General features: G+C 45.5%; 1 protein-coding gene and 1 long non-coding RNA gene across 28 annotated transcripts in view; one reads left to right on the forward strand and one right to left on the reverse strand.

The window, feature by feature from the left end:
• Dlgap1 (DLG associated protein 1) overlaps positions 1-7,242 on the forward strand; it is an 869,320-nt gene that overhangs the window by 721,235 nt on the left and 140,843 nt on the right. The window lies entirely within an intron of this gene.
• LOC102555426 (uncharacterized) overlaps positions 2,515-7,242 on the reverse strand; it is an 85,015-nt gene continuing 80,287 nt past the window's right edge. For all 4 annotated transcript variants that reach the window (XR_010055090.1, XR_010055088.1, XR_010055087.1 and 1 more), the window contains 2 exons: positions 6,907-7,018; positions 2,515-4,535 (listed from right to left, as the gene is read on the reverse strand). This is a non-coding gene — a long non-coding RNA (uncharacterized LOC102555426). The remainder of the gene's footprint in view (positions 4,536-6,906; positions 7,019-7,242) is intronic.

Raw genomic sequence — 7,242 nt, forward strand, 5'->3', positions numbered from 1 at the left:
GCTCCACTGCCATTGATGACCCTTAACTCATCCATGGCTGCACCTCCTTCAGATCTACTCCTTCTTTGAGAAGCAGGTACAAAAATTGAAAGCCACTAAGGTCCAGATACCCATCACAACAGCAGCTCTCACCCTCCTGACTGACTCCAAGGAGCCCCTGCCAACCAGGCAAACATTTTCCTTGACTTCACTGAAAATATGATTCTCACCCTCCAGAAGTGAAGCAGCAGAGGTATCAGTGACCACAGGGCACCACTATGGGTGCAGCCATGGAGGATGTGCAAAGGAATCCACTTCTATCACATCTGCATGAGAAGGTGGGCACATTAGCACGCACCTGTAATCCCCAACTTAAGAAACAGAAGGGTGACCACAAGTCTGGCACCAGCACATGCTACACAGTGAATTCCAGGCCAGCCTAAACTACATAGACAGACCCTGTCTCAGAGAGAGGGGGTGGGGGTGGGGGAGTGGGACCAGAGGAAGGGAAAAAGGAAAGGAAACTAAGAAAGAGAATAAGGAAAAGAAATACATCTACTCATTGGAATCCAGACATGGCAGCTCATACCTTTGATTCCAGAACTTGGGAGGCTAAAGGAAGAGCTCTGTATCAGATCTGTATCAGATCTGTATCATGCTCGAGGCCAACCTGAGTTGCAGTTAAAATAAAGAAGTATCTCCCAGGGTGGAGACCTTCGTACCTGTGTCTCTCCATCTCTCAGACTGACACATAGCCACTAGTCAGAGAGTTTGCACAGCCGTGGAATATTCAGACATTAAGCCTGTTCATACGGGCAGGAAGAGCTGAGTAAATGAGGGATCAGTGGGGACTGGAGAGAGATGGCTGCCCAGTTAAGAGTACATCCTGCTCCATCAGAGGACCTGAGAGTCTGGTTCCCAGAAACTACAGGAGTCAACTCACAACAGCCTGGAACTCTATGTGGCATAAACACACAGACACCACACACACACACACACAAACACACACACACACACACACACACATTAATAAATTTTTTAAAAAAGAAACCAACAAACAAATATTATACCCTTCACAGCTTTATTTTCACATAACATCCAACTCCATTTGTAATTCCCTGGTTGGCATTCAGTTCTCCCTCACTGAACCCAATTCTCCTCTTGAATTTCATAGCAAACTTCCTTCCCCCCCCCCATTCCCAGACTCATTGGGACCAGCAGTGTTGGCATTCTTCCTAATAGAAATTTCTACCTACTTCTCATTTAGAAACTTTTTTTTCCTAACCAGTATGTAGTCAGTCTCTCCCCATCTTTTCTACATGGGAGAAGACATATGATAGATGCATGAATCAACACACATGACAGAACCCACATATTCAATTTCGTGTGTGTGTATGTGTGTGTGTGTGTGTGTGTGTGTGTGTGTGTGTGTGTGTGTGTGTGTTTGAATCTAGACTGTCCCAATGGGTTTGAGTTTTGAGCATTGAGTTTCCAGATACTTAACTGTGTTTTAGAGGCTGTAAATCTAAAAGGTAAGGCCCAGCTCTAAGAAGTAGACCTCTTGGGGTGGCCTTGGGTGTTTTATCCCAGCCTTGTTTCTGTCCTGTCTCTGCCATGTGGGCACCATGTGAGGCCACTGCTGCAAGTTCCCTCCACGGACTAAACCACTCCAGTCAACATGCCCCGCCCACATCATCTTACTTCTGTGGCCTTGGCCTCAGATTGGAGTCCCAAATCCATTATCCAAATCTCCTGAGTTTCTCTGTACACCACATCAAATGTCATTCAGTCAGCCATTAGTTAGCTTTATTTCAGCATCTCACCTGTACAGGCATTCTCTGGGCTTACCATCATGCTTCCCTAACTCAGAACCAGTATTTCTGTTAAAAATCTCATACTATATGTCTTAGGGTTTTACTGCTGTGAACAGACACCATGAACAAGGCAACTCTTATAAGGACGACATTTAGTTGGGGCTGGCTTAGAGGTTCAGAGGTTCAGTCGGTTATCATCAAGGTGGGAACATGGCAGAGTTCAGGCAGGCATGGTGCAGGAGGAGCTGAGAGTTCTACATCTTGTTCCGAAAGCAAGCAGGAGAAGACTGGCTTCCAAGGGACTAGGATGTGGATCTTAGAGCCCACCCCGACAGTGACACACTTCCTCCAACAAGGCCATGTCTCCTAAGAGTGCCACTCCCTGGGCCGAGCATATTCAAAGCATCGCATATGTTAGTCAGATTTCCCCCAAAATTATCAACTTAGAGTGAGTAGGGCTTAGTTTGGTCCATGTTTCAGAGGCAGTAGCTGATTTTATCAGTGAGCCCATGTTTCTAGGGCATGTTATGGTCCTATATGGTAGGCCAAGGCAGCTTGGAGTCACGGAAAGTCACAGAGCTGGCTTCCCAGTATATCCTCCGGAGGCCTACCTCCAATGACCTAACTTCCTTCCATTAGACCACACCCCTTGAAGGTTCTGCTATCACCCAGTAGTATCATAGGCTGGGGACCAATCATTAGCATAGGGGAGGGGGGCCTCTTTTGACAGTTCAAAGATAGAATATGGTACATATCTACAAGCACTTTGGGTAAGAGACCTTTACTTCGTCCTGTCTTCTGCCCTCTCCTTACTGCCTTTGCCCTGGAGCTGTGGGTGTTGTAACTCTGCAGGGAGGCTAAAGAGAAGGTCCTGAGCCTGGTCACAGAAGGCCCTGTTTATCTTCCTGTAGGCTCAGGGACTATGGAGAGGAGAACAAGGGTCATTTAGCTTGTCATCCAAACCAGGACATTTCTAAAAGTGAAGAAAAAAAAAAAAAAGGAATCATTGATGACTCTACTGGAGTAAATGCCATGTTAAGTCTAGAATTGTACTAACATTGAAGGTACTGCGCATATTCAAGCCCTCCCTTGCTGAAGGTGCTCCATGAATCCATATTCTGTGCCCCCGCCCCCATCCCTGGTTTGCTGATAGTTCAGACTGAGCAACTCTTACACCATGTTTTTAGCTGACTGTCAAGACAAAACTCCTTTCAGCAGATAACAATGATTAACTGTGGCCAAAGTAAAGGCTAGACTCCACTTACACCAACGAGCAGTCTGAAACATTGAAAATGTTTCCTTCCCCAAAATAAATTGGATTTAATTCGTCCACTTATTTTAGGTTCTCTTCAGATAGCCTCGCAGATGGTTCGCTGAAGTCGCCATGCCAACAAGTCTGTTTGCCTCAAAAAATTTAAAGAACCCTTACCATATATTGTGCCTTTATCTTCTAATGAATATCTGAATTCCTTAGTTGGATGGAATGCACATGGCTGCAGTCCCAGCACTTGAGCAGTGGAATCCTTTAAAGCCAGCCTGTCTAACATGAGGACCACATTCACCATCTTAAAAAATACTGGGGCTTATGAGATGGCTCAGGGGCTAAATGTTACTTGCAGCCAAGCCTGGAGACCTGAGTTTTATCCCCAAGATCCTCATGGCCAAAAGAGAGAAACCAACTCCCATAAATTGTTCCTTGACTTCTACAAGTACACCGTGGCATCTATGTGCACAGATGCAAAATGAATGAATGAATTAAATAATTAACTTTCATCTGAATTTCTTTTTCCTGAATCTCAATCTGCCCTGAGTTTTGTAAACTACATAAACAATTCTTTATAGAGTCACACCTCTGCCATCTATTACTTCATTCTAGAATCCCAAAATACAGTTCTGTAGTTGTTGATTATTCTCGTTGGCATGTTAGCTGCCCAACATACCCAAAAGACGTTAAATACCATAGTAATAAGTCCTGGACATGTTTGTCCTAATTGCAGGCATTCCTCCAGGTCTCGGGATAGCAACTCAGGAACGCGTGCAGTTAAAGCTCCAACAAACAGAGAGTCAAGGTAAACTCCGAGTGGAGATTCCTCCCCAAAGCAAGTCCCTGTGACCCCCATGCTGCTCAGCTGGGGTCATAAACCCTAGCGTTCTCTCTGACGATTCAATTCAGTTATTTATAGGAAATTTAAAAGAAAATCTAGCGATGGATTCCCAAACTGACCATTTCTCTCTGAGTCCTGAAACTAAAATTTTCTTTAATGAAAGAGAACGCACACGCCCGTAGGAAGCATAGGAAGCGTAGGAACAGACAGCCCCAACTTCCGGAGCCCCTCCAAGGAGCTCTGCAGTGTTGCCCCTGGGAAGAGCACGTGAAGAAAGGCAATAGGGTGAGTCAGCTGCCAGTATCCTCTCTGTAAGCTTGGTATTCTGCTTTTACATTTCCAAAGCGTCTGTTCCTAAGTGCTTACAGTTTTACAAAGCAGCAGGAATGTTCCTGATGGTGCCATTGTCCACAGAGACCCATGCCTGGTGCCAGGGGGAACTGTCAGATGAGAGGCGTGAAGGGGTCGCAGGGGAATTTGTGGAATTTGTGCGATGTAGGGTGCTATAATCCCAGAGGATGCTCTCTGCTCGCTCTCGTGCAACATCGCCCTCTGGTGGCCGCTATGTTTATGTGCATGGGAAAAAGTGAACGCCAGCCATATCCCTAGCTGGTCAGCTTCCAAACAGCTCTCCCTTCTAAAGGAAAACAAGAGAAAGCAGTCACTCACTCTGAACAATGTCCTCCTGATACTCCCCATGCGCGTTCAGATATGCAGCGCAATCTTCCCACTCTGAGCCTCTCTGGCGATTTCTGTCTGTCTTTGCTATCAGCTCCGTCACTCGCCCACTCCACATTTATCTGTAGCTCTTGTCGTTTTCTCGCCATTATGATCATGTTCTCCGACCTTTTCCCTTATACTGTCTGACAGCTTTTCAAAACTCAAGAATGAAAGCCTGCCAGCTATCGGGGAGTTTAACCCTTTGTTGGGATCACTCCAAAACTCCCTTCCCCAAGTGTCCCCAAGCCACGGCCTTCCCAGCGCCTGGAAGATTCTGCAGTCTCCAGCCTAAGACCCTTTAGTGCTGTGGGTGCACGGATCCACCGTCTGGTGCCTGGATCCCTGTCCTCTCTCCTTAATCCTTTTCTTAAATGGTTGTAAGCAGCCAGAACCATCGGTCCTTCACCTTCTAAAATCCTGGGATGGTCTGCTAACACAAAACCAAAAACCACTCAATAGCCTTTGTATCTGCTTGCCCTTGAAAGTGGCCTGATCACTTAAAAGGCCCAATTCCTAGGCTTGAGAGATGGCTCAGCTGTTGAGGGCACTAACTGCTCTTCCAAAGGTCCTGAGTTTAATTCCCAGTAACCACATGGTAGCTCACAACCATCTGTAATGGAACCCAATACCTCTTATAGTGTATCTGAAGATAGCTGCAGTGTGCTCATATACATAAAATAAATAAATCTTTTTTTTAAGAGCCCAATTCCCACCTTGAACTCTTTCCCGAGACTTTGAGTACATTGGGACACCATGACTCGAGCTGTTGAACTACAGAAGAATCATGGCCTTGTGCACAATTATGTCCCAAGTTGCCATGGGTTACTTATGCTGGGCTATCTGGGTTTCCCTTTCCTCGTGAGATAATCATCTTTAGCAGGGATCTGCCCCACTCCTCTGACAGGCATACATGTAAGCTGTGATTGATTTCACATTAAGTTCCATTAAGATCCTAACTATTCTGCACAGTATAATTAAATGTTTTACATTTTCCACCATGCAGATTTATCTATGTGGGAAAGAGGAAAAGCAAGTGTCCGAAACTACCTTTTGCCTCATATTTATTCCTTGATGTTATGCAATGCAAGGGAATGCAGTGGCTTTTATGATGAGGAACCAAACATCCCTCAAGCAAAGAGCCAGAGAGCTTTAATGGCTATCCCAGATGCTGGCTCCATGGCAGCCAGACTGCATGGCTACCATGACCAGAGTCTTGAGATTGCGCATGCAGGACTATCGAACTGGATCATGGTCCTGCCTGCCTCTCAACTCTATCTCTTGCTCGGGAATACTAGACAAATGGGAATGCTGGGGACACGTCTTCATTTCCTAAAGGAGACGGGGAAAGTTAATGGAGGATGTTGGTTAGAGACAGTAGTTGATACAGGATACCCATGTCCCTGTGAACACAGAACTCCATAACGGGGCAGTAATTGGAGACTCACTACCGAAGGGCTAGAGAGCAACTCCACATGTGAGCGTCAGGGTCTAACCATGGAAGCCCTCCATTGCAGAAGTAGTGTTGGCTTACCAGGCTAAGCCTCTGCCAGGGTCGGTAGATGGGGAAAGGTAATGAGCAACTGTGAAAACTGTGAAAAGCAATGGTTCTTTATTTCACTGTGCCTCAACACCAGACGCTCTGATGCCTGGCAAAAGAATAAACTTCTAATTAAAATGACAAAATTTCGTTTGAACTCCGGAGTCCATAAGAATTTCTAATTGCCTCTTCTAATGTGCTCCGAGATGCAGACTCACAACTCACAGTGGTTTGCAGGAGGAAGACTGTTCATTTCACTTTGCATTAACAATAAAAACACTTCCAAAAACACACATAATGGGGATAATTACTTAGCCTTGGATAAGAGGCACTTAACCTTTGATCTCTAGCTAAATTACATTACCGGGAGGCAGCAATGCCCACGGCCAGAAACTCGCTTCCTTGGGTATTGTTTTGATAATATGTAAAAATAATTAGTAAGTTCTTCAAAGTTCTCCTAAGGATGCTTCTTTCAGATATAGATGAATTGGGGGTGGGGACTGGCTTTGGCAAAGACAGTAGAGAATACAAACCATTAGTTTGGTTTCAGTTTTCTATTCATCTTCCCTTATAGGAAACATGATAGCAACTGATTCTTCAGTGCCTCTTTAAAATGTTGCTTAATGATACTAGGAAGGCCTCCTCTCCTCAGAGAGGACGTGTTCAACTTTACATAAATGCCAACTCCTAAACCCAACAGCTTGCAAGTCAAAAGTCAGTCATGTTCATTCAGCCTAGCTGAGTGACTTACCTCATCCCACCCCTGTTCTCTCCACTTATAACCCGTCACGTGGTAGGCTCACAAGAAGACGGCCCAGCAGGTAGAGGCACTGCCACTAAACCTGATGACCTCAGTTCAGTTTCTGGAAACCATATGTTGGAAGGAGAGAGCTGAGTTCTGCAAGTTGTCCTTTGATCCTCCACATCACACACACACACACACACACACACACACACACACATACACACACATGTACACGCACACGTACATACATGCAAGTGTAATGGTAAATGGAGCTAGAGAGGTGACTCAGTGATGAAGAGCACGCACTCGCGAGCACACACACATACACACACGCACACACAT

This window comes from Rattus norvegicus, chromosome 9, assembly GCF_036323735.1.
Source record: "Rattus norvegicus strain BN/NHsdMcwi chromosome 9, GRCr8, whole genome shotgun sequence".
NCBI classification, from domain to species: domain Eukaryota; kingdom Metazoa; phylum Chordata; class Mammalia; order Rodentia; family Muridae; genus Rattus; species Rattus norvegicus.